Raw genomic sequence first — 15,148 nt, 5'->3', positions numbered from 1 at the left:
CCGTTACATGGTTTAACTTTGTAGTCCATCAACAACTCGAAATAGTGAAATTATGACTGAAAATGTGTTTATACGCTTTTTGTTACTGAGACGTGAAGATCAGCTGGTACCGTGAAATTGATTCCGTGTTCCTGCATAGCACAAGTAATGTCAAAACACGAACAGTTTTGCGAATTTAGCTGACTGATATGTAGAGTTTTACTAACTTTTGTGAAACAAAACTCGATTGTCAAGTCGAATATGAACACGTTTTCGTCTCCAATATCGTCTAGTATGGTTTCAAAAATGCTTTCGAGCAGTTCTTGTTCATTGATCAAAACGCTGATGCATTTAAAAACGTGGATGGAAAATTCTTGAGTGTTACCAATGCTCTCGCGTTCAATGGTATACATGTTGTCATACGAAGCCATTGTGAGTTATGACAATAGCGGATACAAACGCTTTGATATATGTTAACTGTTTACAACAGTATCGTTATGCCGAGCTATGCTGTGTAGTACAATTATGAAGCAAATAGCAGATATCACAAGCACAATGAATCCACCAACACAAACAGCGACAGTTTCTCAAAACGTTAATTTTCTTAGTCCCGGTTCGTCATTCAATGTACTTTTACCCAACAAAACCTCGCAAATCGTGGGACTGTGTTTGCATTTTTCGATTGAAATGGTCTTTGATCGCATATCGACATACGTGCATTCTTGTCCACTGTTCGTCCTTTTGTTGTACACAATGAAGTGTTCGCTTGTGACAGAACTGTCATCTATATTTTTTATTTGAAACTTTGCCTCACTCATATTGTGTGCAGTGTTCTGAGTAATGCTAACCAAATATGAAACTAACTTATCATCCAAATCGTAAACACTCGCAATACTTGAGTGCGAACAATTTGCATCAATCCGAAAACATTTGCCATTTTCCGCTTTCACAGCACCAATATCGCAGTACGTGAAATTAGCCAATTGTATTTGTGGTACGCGAATGAAATGACCATTTCTCGCTATAAGCACAGCATTCGTGCTCTCGGTACAATTCTCAATTTGATACGTATTTCTGAATAACGACATACAATTCTTATCAACAGTTGTGCCATCTTTGGTGCTGAAGACAGTAAGTCGATATGATGCAGCCTTTTTCGCGAGAATAACTTCGTTACTCACTTGTTTCACTATTTGACTTAGCATCGCACGTAAAGCATGATTACGTTCGTTGATAATCAAGAGTGTGTATTCACGAAACGGAGAAAAATGCGTATTAGAGGAAATCTTGAATGATGAATCCAAGTTGATGAAATAGCAACGATTGTTATGTACTTTACCGATTGTAGTTGAACGATTACATGTTAGGCAGTAACAATTTTGCAATCCATACGTAGATACTTCTGCAACGGTCTGCTTGTGGTGCTTAATTCCCATTTTATGCTTGTTGATAGCATCTTGCATATTTTGAAATTGTTGGTTAACAATGTTATCGTTTTTAACTGGCAGACTAACGGTGAGTTTTGGCTTGGTAAGAGCATTTTGAATTTTGTGAGAAGTTTGGTTAACAACAGTATTTTTTTTAACTGTTGGACTTATCTTGTTTTTTGGCTTGTTGGTAGAAGTTTGAATATCGTAAAATTTTTGGCTAACGAAAGTATTGGCATTTTGAATATCGTGAACTTTTTGGCTTACGATAGGTTCAACGATAGGTTTGTTTGTTACTGACAGAACTTTAGTGTTTTTGAAAAAAAAGTCAGAAAAATCGATAATTGGAACATTTTCAGCGCTTTGCTTTTCATCCAAATTATCGTCAGAGTAATCCTCATCAAAGTTATCCTCGTCAGAGTAATCCTCGTCAGATTGATCATAGTCAAAGTCGAACTTATCATCGATTTTTAAGCGGATCTCACTCATTTCTTGCTCTATTTGTGTAATTGTGTCTCGCAATTCTTTGGACTTAGAAGGGATTATTTCCAAACCTAGATCATATTCTTTGATATACTTGGCGACTGACAAATCATTCATTTTTCTCTTCAATAACGCATTTTTGATTCGTGTTAACGCATGATCCTGTTTCTCGGGACTAGCACCTTCTAAATTCACATCGCACCATGTTCCGAACGTTGTACACAGTTCAGTATTAAATCTGATGAAGGCATGACCGTGCATCCCATTTGCACAAATTTCACTTCCATCATAGGTCAATGAAAAATTGTACGGAAACAAAGGTATCCAAGCGTGTGTGTAAATCTCAGTAAACACAGATTCTACAAACTCACTGATAGAGTACGTTTTCGGCTCAATTTGCAATCTAACTAAAAGACTTGGTAAGTCGTAAGTGATAAACATTGATCCCGCTACAAAACCATCAACTACACTGTATACCGGTTTTGAAAACGCTTTTTTCTTGTTCGGACATCTAGATAGACCTATGGATTTGCATTGTTGCTCATGACCTTCTAAACTAAACTCTGGGTTTTGCATCCATTTGTTGAAAAATTGTAAATTTTCTTTGACATCGTCGTATAATGACAAATACTCATAGGTTACGTTTATCAACACATAAAATAAACCATTCGTAACGTCAATCGGTGTATTCTGTACATGCTTGAAACAAGACGGTTCATAAAAATTTGGTTTAGGACGTCCTAACGCATTTGTTTGTAAAACTATGGGACAAAACAGGGCAACTATATGCACAAACATATACATGACGAGTTTTTGATGCATTGTCATTTTGGAAAGTTCCTATATAAGTATTTTCTACAAACAAATTGAAGTTATTTGTCTTCCAGTCATTCACATGGATTACACCACAAATAGCATTCCTATGTGTCTGTGGACAGATTTCCAGCATGTGGAAATAAATACAAGAGAACATTTTGCACATCAATTCGAAACGTACGCAAGACTCAAAGCTTCTCTACAACCAACGAAGTTGATAATGTGTCTATTTGATGAAATTGTTGAATTCGTTTGCAGCAAAATAAACATAAGCAAAATCAAGATTCAACACGCGCTGATGGACTCTTGTACTTCAAGGAAAACCTTTTCAGTTTGGTCGTTTCTGATCAAATATGTGACAAAAGAAACTTTAAACGTTCTTGCTACGAAAGCGAACCTGTGTAGATTCGATTTGATGTATAATTTTACTCACGGTGGAAACTGGATATGTGGCGCAATAGATTTCCACGGTTCGGAGAAGTCAGAAGATATTATCCAAGCGATACTTGAAACAGAGAACGTTTTTGAAATGTTTAGCGCAAATGCGATGACAAGATATTCCAATAAAATGTCCATGAATAATATTGTATCACATTGTGATTGCTCAATAAAACGTATTGTATCATAGCTTGTGTTTTCGTGATTTGTTCAGAACATACTCAAATAACAAACAACACGCAAAATTGTTTCAAGGTTTTTTATTAACACATACAATCGATTACAACAGAACAAACATGCAATAAATTTGGGTCGTTGATTAGCATGTGTTGATTTTCATATCCATCCTTGTGCTACGTACTGATGGTATATATCTTTTGGTTCGTTGATTAGCATGTGTTGATATACATATTCATCCATGTATCGATCGTATGCCTCATCGAATGCCTCATAATCAGAAAAATAAATATGGTGGGCCTCTTCATCCACCTTTTTATCAATCAAATATTCATATGGCGATTGAACATAGGGTACACGTTCAATTTGATTTTGTTCTTCATCATCGACGCCACCGATTTCGTCGTTTCTGTCCTGGCAATATATTTGTTTTTGATTTCGCTTTGCATTGCGTATTTTTGTTCTTCGTTTTGAAAGTTGCCTTTGCAAACGCCTTTGTTCAGCCTTTTTACGTTGCTTTTCAGTTTGTTTTTGATAGGAATTGGGGCGGGTACGAGTACAAGTCTTTTCAATTTTCGCCGTAAGCAGGTCATCGAAATCACTGTAATCATCGTATTCGTCATCATTTTGGTTATCTTTGGTTTGAAGGATATCAACCGATTTCGTTGAACATCGTTGGTTATTGCTTTCTGTTTTTGCAATTCCATTGTTCGCTTTTTGATATAGCTTAGAAAACTCATTTTGTAAGTACCGACCGAATGATTCATTGTCAAAAGGACAAGCACGGCTAAACCGTCGCTGACTAAGTTTCACTTCTTCTTCTGTGTTCATGACCCAATCGAACACAAAAGGGCAAACGGGGCACAGCTGTCGATGCCTCAGTTTTACATCTTCTTTATCCATGTTCCAAATGGAAATGTGCACATGGCAAAACACGCATCGAACACACTCAATATTTTCGGAGATTACACAAGTGTCGTAGATGAACCCTTGGCTAGCCAGGTCTTCCTTTGACACGCCGAAATGGGAAGGCATGTTTTTAAACGATTGAAGTCTCTGATACAACGACATGTTTGCGAACGAACGTTCTTAGACTCAGTAAAGCATTCATCTGCTATTTATACAAAAAATTGTAATGTAAATTTTATGTCCATCCATGTAGCGATCAAATGCCTTATTGTCAGAAAAATAAAACGCCCGGCAAAATTAGCGGGGGGGTCTTTTTTAAAACCCCACCCCCCTTATTAAACCGTCAGAACATTTTCCGGGCATATCATATAGCGCCGCATCCCGCACCAAAAATGCACACAAGAAAAAAGTGGCTGTGGTTAATGTATCTCAAAAAATAGGTGGCGCGCATGATTAACGGCTGTGTGTATGGGTAAATAAACTTCTAAAAACGGAAGCAACATGGACTATTTTGCCAGTCATCGTACGTTATTTAAGCATATAATCAATACAGAAGTTTTGGATTTTTGACCATTACTTTCAGATGCGTACAGCCCCGTTACTATGCTGTTCCAATTACCAAATTATCATAACAGGAATATTGTCACTGTTACCAATACATGTATATGTTTAAATGATTGTGGAAATGCTGATGTTCGAGAGCATTGTATTATTGCTGATGCAAATGTCGATGATGTTAATAATAATTCTAATGCTAATAACAATACTGATGGCGATGATGATTATGATAATAATAATAATATAAAAAATAAATAATAATACTAATTCCAATACTTATACTACTACTACTAATAATAATATTTATAATAATAATAATAATAATAATAATAATAATAATAATAATAATAATAATAATGAAAACGTGAAATTGTGGGGTGATGATAAATATTATGCATTTGTTGAAAATATTAGCACTTTAAATATCGATTTCAACAACCGGGATCTCGTAGCTTTTGAAAACGCGGATACTTATTCAATTAATGACATAGATCATATAGTCTCCAAAATTGATTCTCTATGTCAAAACAATTGTAAAATCAGTTTCGGCATATTTTGAATGAACACATTAAAGCATAATTTCCAATTATGAAAGATGTATATGTAATATTATTTAACTTAGTATGTAACTGTGGAATTGTACCTACTAACTGGACAATAAGGCAAATTAAAAAAAAAAGATTCTGAAAACGATCCTTCTAACTACAGACCAGTCACTTTATTGAGCTGTGTGAGTAAATTATTCACCTGAGTCTTAAACATACGTTTAGAAAAAAGCATCTTGAAATAAGAACTTATTGACATGCATCCAGCGGGTTTCCGTAAACAATTTTCTACAGCGACAATATGTTTGTCTTATGGGCACTGATAGATATTCTTAGAACTCAAAATAAATAAATTAATGATTTTGTAAATTTATTTTAAGGCTGCATTTTATGCGATCGATAGGTCAGTATTGTGGTATAATTTGGGCCAGTACATTAGTTGTGGAAAGTTCTTCAATATTGTCCAAATATGTACAACAACGCCATATCATGTATCAAACTATTTTTCGTGTTCAGTTGGGGTAAAGCAAGGAGAAAATTTATCCCCTATACTATTTTCATTCTTTTTAAATGACCTACATTCTTATTGCGATACTAGTAGATATGTAGACGGATTAAGTTTTCTTATTCAGTCGAACGACAACGATATGTAATTTCTTTTCAACTTATTTTGTTGTTTTACGCTGACGACACTGTTATCGTAGCAGAGTCAGCTAACGATCTTCAAAATTGTGTCAATGTGTATTCTCAATATTGTGACACATGGAAACTAACTGTTTACACAGACAAGTAAATCATTGTTATTTTTAGGAAAGGTAGACAAGCTAATTATGTATTTTACTATAAAGAAAGTCCCATTGAAGTTGTTAACAATTTAATATACCTCGGCTTTTTATTCAATAGTCGCGGTTCTTTTTCACGGACAAAAAAGAATCTAGCCGAACAGGCTACCAACGCTATGCACTGTCTTATCAATACATGTAGTAATCTTGTTTTACAAATATATATGAAAATTGATATATTTAACAAGATGATTAAACTTATTATATTGTTCGGTTGTGAATATTTGGGGTTTGGAAATAACAATGTAGTAGAAAAAGTTCAGTTGAAGTTTTTGAAAATTATATTAGGGGTTAAGACCAGTACCGCATCGTGTATTACATACGGGGAAACTGGAGTAAAACCCCTCTAAATTGATAGTTTTACTAGTATGATTTTTTTTGTCTAAATTAGTTCATCCACTGTTTTTTAAATTATCACATCGTTCACAACATCTTATGCAATATACATGCAACGGAAAGAACTAAGTTTGATTGGATAGTTAAATGCGGAATGATGAACATGAGGCAATCTAATGCTTTTTTTGATGTTGTCTTGTGTTATTTGGAGAAACCGCTGCGAAATATTTTAGCGGGTCACACAATTACAGATCCGCTAAGAAAATTCGCAGCGAGTAAGTCGAGATAAGACCGAATAATTATACGAAATAAACGCTAATCACTTTCTTGCTTATATGGCTGGAAAGTGAGCGACATTTTATGAATTAATGCACGTAATAAGGGCTATATAGAGGCGAAAAAAACAACCTGTATTGGCATGTTCGTCGCCATATTGTTTGTCACGTGATTACCCGCTCTGTTGACATATTAAGTGAAGAATTCGTGCGCCTGTTGTGGATCGAACTGTTAAGATGGTATTCAATAGAGACTGACAGGCAGACAGACAGTTTATTGAGGCTTTATAAAAAGTATTTTTTCATACTGAAATATACACACTATTTTGTGTCACATAAATAGGTATAACAACATTAGATTATATCAAATAAAATAATTAATTAAGAATACACAAACATATTAACATAAACGTTGGAAAGAACACGTAAGTTTCATTGAGGGGTTGATGAAATTAAATGAATATTATCATTTATGATAGTATTTTAGAACAAAAGCTTTTTTTTGTATATATTTACATACATTAGAAATTACTTATGTGTCACATAAACCTAATAACTTGTGGAATCTATATACATATGGGTTAAGATAAAATATACGGCTAATACTTTTTCTCAAATCAGTGGAATGTACAAATAACATGATTAAGGCTTGAAAGTAGTAAGTATTTGTGCGAGAATGGTCCATCAATAAATGATACTAAATATCAGATAAGCAATGTATTAACGTAAAAATGTCACACAAGCTAGGTGTAAGCACGTTCCTAAATATGTTTATTCACATAACACAAATGAGCTCTACTGCACCAATCCTCGGACGACTGAATACAATGATATTCTTGTAGATCTACTGTTCACACACAGCACGAATCACAACTGTTGTTATATGAAACATAAAACACAATGAAACCTTAAAACTCTATATTGCGAACATGTCTTTTTCTTTTCCTTTACCGTAACAGAACACCAACCATACACATATAAAACTGATTAAAACTGGGATCACTGGCTTGTAACGATTCATTCAAAGAATTGGCGTTTAACATTCAAAGCATAGGTGTTTAACATTCAAAGCGCTGGGGTTTAACATTCAAAGCATTGGAGTTTAATTAAAACCGGTTTGAGAGCTAGCCCCTCTTTACATTAAGTATTTGTTGATGATTAATTGAACCTACAACTAAGGTTAAACATATTTGTGAATAATTTTCATGCATTAAATAATAAAAACAAGAGCCTTAAGCTAGTTGTTTAGTTTTTGGCAAACGTTGTGTACCATTGTTATTCAGAATTACATGGTTCACTCATAAAAGCTAAAAGTTCCATAACGAAGATATCAATAGGGGATGAATAAGTTTCTGTATTCATCTTTCATCATTTTTTGAATCGTGGTTTCAAAAATCCTCTACATGTTTAATTTACAAATTGTACGAAAATGTAGTGTACGTAATAATAACCGCTTGAATTAAATATAAACCGATGCAGGTCGAACAACAAACGTGTCGGGTAAAATATTAACATTTAAAATATATACAAGAGATTCATTTTCTCAACATGTTGATTATAGTTTAAAAACTAAAAGGCTATCTTGTCCTATAAGTAGAGTCTTCGTTGTTTCGCTATAATACATATAACAGGGGTTGTTTAACCCATTCCGCGTCGTTGCCACTTCCGAAAGTTTTTCCAGTTTCTCGCCATCTATTTGTAGAATCGAATTGGATGAACTTCCACACACAATTACCTGGCCTGTCGTTGTAACATGCACGGCGGAAGGTGATTGTAGTTGGGGGTCTCTGAATTTGGCAAGGAAGGTCCCATCCATACTTAGGCCAATTAGCTGGTGTCCAGAATAGTTTGTTACGAATATTCTTCCTGTGCCCACTGCAACCTTTTAAACTATAATATTCATTAACAAACAACTGATTATAAAATATGGAAACGCTAATTAATATAATATTTAAACGAAAATAAAAACATGATATTCGAAAGAAATCACTAGCAACAATCACGACAAAAGTCTTAATTGCAAAGAAATATTATTTTACACTTTTTTCAAAATGAGCTTATACAGTAACTTAACAATTATGTTTGCAAACACATATGCATCGTTTGTAATATCGTCTTTTTTATTATAATAAATTGTTTTACGAGTACACTTTTTGCAAGAGTGGGTTCCTCTTTACGACTCCGTCAATATATTATAATTGCTAGATAAACATTTGTACCAAAAGTGTAAATAGTGATGTTAAAGAACCTACTTTATAAAGAGGAAATACGTACATATTCTTTTGAAATTACCTGTACATGAATATTTCTTTGACCGATCTTCATATTGTGTTTTTACAGGTGACCCATCGAGCGTGTATTGATGAAGTGCCATGCCAGATGTGACAAAGAGAAAATTCATGTAATAAACTATACCAAGACATTCGTGTGCAAGAAACAAGCATTTGGTTCTATAAAATGTATTTATATTACTTTTATAAATTTCGACTATATGATTTTCATCGTCGTTTTCATCGTCGTCCAGTGTAACAGCAACCTCGTCAACGTTAATATGACATATGTCAAATACCGATGCGGAAACACTCGATTTGAAACTAGCTGTGTATTGACTCTCAAGCTTAACCAGGCGTTTCTTATCGTCTGCAACCACTGTTATGTTTGGAGTAATCTCGCCTATACCCCTTATATAACCTTGTGTCGGTTTATATTTAGCAGACACTCCATTAATGCTTAGATTATGATATGGGCTGAAGGTTCGAAGTTCCCCTAAGCCATCGAGGATAGATAAGTATTGCACAATATCATTCCGAACTTCAAATTTCATTTGATATTCTTTTACTTTACTCATCTGTTGCAATAACGACCGCGACAATGCGAGTGTGCTAACACATTTCACATTTGCTATATAAATAAGAGTATTGGCATTCTGTTCATCCTTTCTTTTCAACGCTTTGAACAATTAATGTCAGTGATTTTAATTCAGTTACCTCTTTATAGCAACTTTCAATGTCGTTTTCGATCGAATTATAGAAGGTTATTTTCAAAGAGTCTAAGGTCTTAACAGTTTTCTTTTCGAGCTTGTCTCAAACTCCGTAAATGGTTTGTCTGAAATCGCTCAACTGTGCTAATATGTTTTCGCACGATGTTGATAAGATTTTCCTGTCTTCCTGTTTTCAACGTCTTTAGTCGCTGCATTTGTGTGGCCAAGTCTTGCAATATAGTCTGAGGGTCAACTTGCAGCCAATTCTTCACAGCATCAGAAATCACTTGTACCTTGTTGCACTGTCTGCAATATACGTTTAAAAAGAGTGTAGATAAAAACAGTTACCTGAAAACGGAGAGATGTTATGGACAATCTTATATGATGCTCTAGTAAAATACAAGGAATATTTTATGTAAAATTTTGATGAAAACGTACACAAAATTTTAAACATGTCTAAGTAATTCAGACTGAGGTACTCAAATAACAAAGCCCAAAAATAAGATATTTGTTACATAATGCATATACATGTGGTTAATAAGAAAGCAAACAAAAATTGTAAAATAAGTAAATGTCTGATTACAATAACCTTTGACGCGCTTTCATAAAATGCCACTCAACAGTAAAGAGATTCAAGCAAATAACCTTGATAGTATTCACGCTATTGGAAACTATAGACTGTGTAAATCAAACATAGGTTTGTACCTGGGAAACACGAAACATAAATACTTATATTTTGCTTGTTCCCATACGAATTTGATGAGAAAGTTGTATTTAATGTTATTATATTATTTAATATATTAGCTAGTTGTTCACCTATTCAAGTTTGTTTAATGTCGTAGTTTAAATGTGGCATACGTCTTATAAAATACAAACCTTATTTATTGGAGTTGCTTTCCCGAAATTATAATCTTATATTATATTATCCTTAAGAAAAAGATTCTCATGCAAATGCCTTTCATAAAATGCAAGAAGTAGGACTTCATGAAAACGTTAACCTTAATACTGCCGGACGAGGGTTCGAGTTTAATACGTCATCTCCTGGTGTAGGGGCATGCCAATACTCGTATATTATTAATAGAAGCAGGAAGAGAGCTTTTGGCGGATAATTGTATCAAACGCTTATGCACGTGCGAAATCTGCTGAATATTAAAAAAATGATTTTTACCGGTGTATTAGAGTTTAGCATTTGATGCAACATAATGCACTATGGTCCTCACAGAACGCAGTAATAGTTTCGTTGTTGTGCTCCCGACACTGCGTGAGGGCATCTACCGTTGCCCTGGAAACCGGCCATCTCTGCATCTCTTCTCGACCAATCAATACGTGCATCTTAAATATCTGGTCGTGTAGTGGTACGCAAATGTCACAATAACACTTCGAACACTGTTCACAGTAGTGTGCGGCCTCCCTTTGAATGCCGTTCTGTTCACAAACATAGCAACAATAGTCTAGAACAATGTCAGATCCATCTCGAAACGTCGCACACGGGTTTGTTCCTCCCGCCATTTTGCCTACAAACTCAGCTTTACACCAAAACCGAGATTACACGTGTGCACGCGCGTATGTGTTAGCTAACATGTGTGTGTCCTACACAAAACCAGATGTACATGTACTTAAAATAATGAATACACATAACGCTAATGTCTTTTGTTGTCTAATGTGTGTGTGTGTCTATAAAACCATTTTATATCATGTCGTTTCCATTAGCTCAATCTAAATCAAAAATAGTTTTCAACTGATATGCGAGTTTAACCTATGTACCTTTATTGGTTCAATACCGTTTTCAGAAATGTAAACGCGGTAACATATCCATCTCGAAACGTGACACATGCTTTCGTTCATTCAGCCATTTGCCTACACGTTTCAGCTTGGTACCAACACTGAGATTAAGCCACATGCAATTCAATCAATTAGTACACATGCGCTAATTACTTTTGTCAAATGTTCGCGATTCCTTAAAACCAGTTTAATCAAAATCGTTACACTCAGATAAGTCTATTTATTGGGTCAATATTGTTTTCAGAAAAAGCGCGGTTAACAATTTACACTAGGGAATAGCAGATGATGTTTTGCATAAGTTTATTTTACGGAGGATTCCTTAGATTTTCGATGTATTACTATTGAACAAATCAGTATAGATATGTTGTTTCCGTCAATTAGTAGTTTTAAATACACCGTGAAACGCCAGTTTAAATCAATATAAGTCCGTTTTGTATTTGAATTACTATTTCGTGTTGAACATAAACTAGAAAAGAACGATTTCAATCTTTAAGTTAATGGTTCAACTATTAAATATATAATATTTTGTATTGACAAGGGTTGCCTCATAATATCAACTTAAATGTTATATTTATGTGTAGATATTGCAAAGCTTATGATGTCCTTCCGCGTATGAGGCTGCATAAAGTGAGAACACAGAGTGTGTCCCATGTAGCGTAGATAATTATAGCTTTAACTTCCATGTATTTGATTTTTTTATTGAAATATATTCTATTTAGGCGTGGTATTGTGCTGTTGGTATGGGTATGGGGATGGGGGGTGGGGGGGTCGGAGAACCCGAAAGAAAGCCCACGTTTCCGATATGGCAATGGCTTATCTAGCTCACATGCGTCGGATTCGGATATTGAACCCGTGTCGTCTACATTAGTACCGCCTGTACCAACCACCGGGCTAACCGGATATGCGATTACTGTGACTGTGTGTATTTCGAAGTTAATGAAGCCCTCCAGCGCCAGAGGCTGCATTTTTATAAGAGGACACAGATTGTGTCCCGGCACTCTAAGCTAATTAACTTTGTTAGACTCTCGAACGTTGGGACACATTTTTAGTTCTACCCGGAGGAAACCACACTTGTCCGTTAAGGACCCACCAAACACAGGTTTACATGTCTGATGGCCTCTTCACAAGTTTATCTATGTGTGGACCTGTTCCAGTGACCTGACAGGAAAAATATTTTTAATTGTTCTTCGAACTGCGTCAAATTTTCCCCGGCTGCCAGATATTCATCAAATGCCAAACATAATTGTGATTATTTAACCCATGCGACCGTAATGTACTGGTAGAAAATTTCAAAAAAAATTCCAGCCTTATTACATTGCCCTTTGGGGGAAAGGTTTCGCCACCAAGGTTCCTGTGACGGTGACTCTCAGGCTAATAACGTTGATTCAATACCAAGTGTGCGTGTTATCGTATGCAACCCTTCAAAACATTATATCTTAGATAATCTTACAAAAGATTCTATTTTATTTTCTCGTTAAATAAAAAGGTCACGAGCTTTTCTGCCTGGGTATCTTCCTTGCTCTGATTTTATTCGAGCTATGTCACGTGTTCCTTGATAATTTCATGTCAGTGACCCACTTGTCGTAAACGAAAACAAAACAAACGGCCAAGTTGTGTTGAACCACCGCCCAATCCTTGTAATTGACCACAGCTCAAACGTCGAGTTGGACCACTGATCAGCAATCACCTTGAGCCTTAGCTAAACCATAGAGATTGTCACATAGTGCCTAAGGTTTATTACTAAGGATTGTATTAATATATATTTGTTTGCATCAAGTTCAATATTTTATCTTCCTAAATATATATGCAAACATACACACATGTAAACGTGAAACTAGACGAGGAGAATGCACCAAGTTAATTGCTCTTTCTTGTTTCACTGATTAGTCATGGCTTGGGTTTGCACGCGGCCCATTGATTGTTTTATAATCTCATGTTAATGGTGGGCTAACGTCAAAATACGTCCGTTGCATTCGTCGTATTATGTCCATGCCTTTGGACACGTGGTTTTGCACATGTTCCCTTCGAACATTGCACACTTTACCATTGAGTGGTCCAATCTATATTAATATAGAGGTTTACAGTAGAGAGGTCAGTCCCACTCACACGGCCGGATATTGCGGTCACACAATTTATTATGTCATGGAGCCGATAGACCGCTGCATTTATCTTGTAGTTCAAATTATTTTACGAACATTAGATAGCATTGTATTAAAATTAAATCAATAGAAATAAATCGCGATGAACACTGATATGGTATTGTGAACGTTTATTATGTTTCAATGACTACGTGACAAGATAGACCAAACCTACACCGTCTGGTTCAGCGATAGGTCTTTCGCAATGCGGAATCACAGCTTAGCCGTCAATTTCAACCATGGCTTAAACAAATCGAGTCGTACATAGCTAAAGCATTGAGTTTGACCATAGCTCAAGCGTTGTGTCGAACAACCATTCAATTATCGAGTAAGAGAACGGCTATACCGTCGAGTAAAACTATAGCTCAAACAACGGTTTAGACCACAAATTAAGCACCTAGTAGGACCACAATTCAACCATCGCTTTGAACCACTGCTACTCCTTCGAGTTTAATACTGCTCGATTATCGTGTTAAACAACTGTTAAACTATCATGTTGGGCGACAGCTCAATTGTCTGTTAAAATAGTTTTAATTCCTCGAGGAGGACCATACCTAAGACAAAGATGTTTTTTAAAGTTTTCAGTATCGATCACAACACATTTTACAACTGCTTGTCCGTTGTGTTGGACCCCAAATAAAAAAAACAACATCGAGTGTGGTCTCAGCTCAACTGTCTATTCGAACAACAGTCTATTTTCGAGTTCTGCGCAGATCCACTGTCAAGTTTCACTTTGGAACCTGTTAAAGACTGTTCATAGAAAAACTAGTTGCAGTTGCCTAATTTATTGTTATTGATTATGTTGATTTATTTTATTGTTTTACAATTTTGTAAGTTGATGATATTTTACAATATAGTACTTATGTTGTTTATTCCACAATATTGATTTTTTTTTAATTTTGTAATTAGTGGTAAATAATTTTGCAAATTTTATTACAATATACAAAAAGTGAGCCTAAGCGTATCCTGATAAAACCCAATACTTTAAAAAGTTGAGATATCATAACCTTAGGTAAGTATATAAAACCCTAAGAAGATTCGATAAATCATGGCCTCATGTTTTATTTAAACAGACAATAGAATATTCGATAAATCAGGGCCTTATGTAAGGGAACAACAGACCTAAGGCGATTCGATAATTCATGGGCCTAATTTAAGACTTTAACAGACCTTAGTATATTAAAAATATCAGCAGCTGATAGAAGAATAAAGAGCCATAAGAAGATTCGTTATATACGGGCCTGATGAAAGGATAAAACAGAAACTAGAAAGATTCGAGATAAAAATAATATTTTTTTGTATAATATAAAAAAACAAGGCTAAAAAAGAACAATGAAGAATCTAGAAATCAATCGTTGATGTAGTAACAAAAATGAAGTGAAGATTCTTACAACAAGAACAAAAATACACAAAGAACTATTTTTAACGTCTTGTAAGGTAATCATCTTACAATCACAACTTTT

The sequence above is a fragment of the Dreissena polymorpha genome, chromosome 8 (genome assembly GCF_020536995.1).
Source record: "Dreissena polymorpha isolate Duluth1 chromosome 8, UMN_Dpol_1.0, whole genome shotgun sequence".
Classification (NCBI taxonomy): Eukaryota; Metazoa; Mollusca; class Bivalvia; order Myida; family Dreissenidae; genus Dreissena; species Dreissena polymorpha.
The sequence above is the reverse complement of the archived record's forward strand: the minus strand, read 5'-3'. Positions refer to the sequence as shown.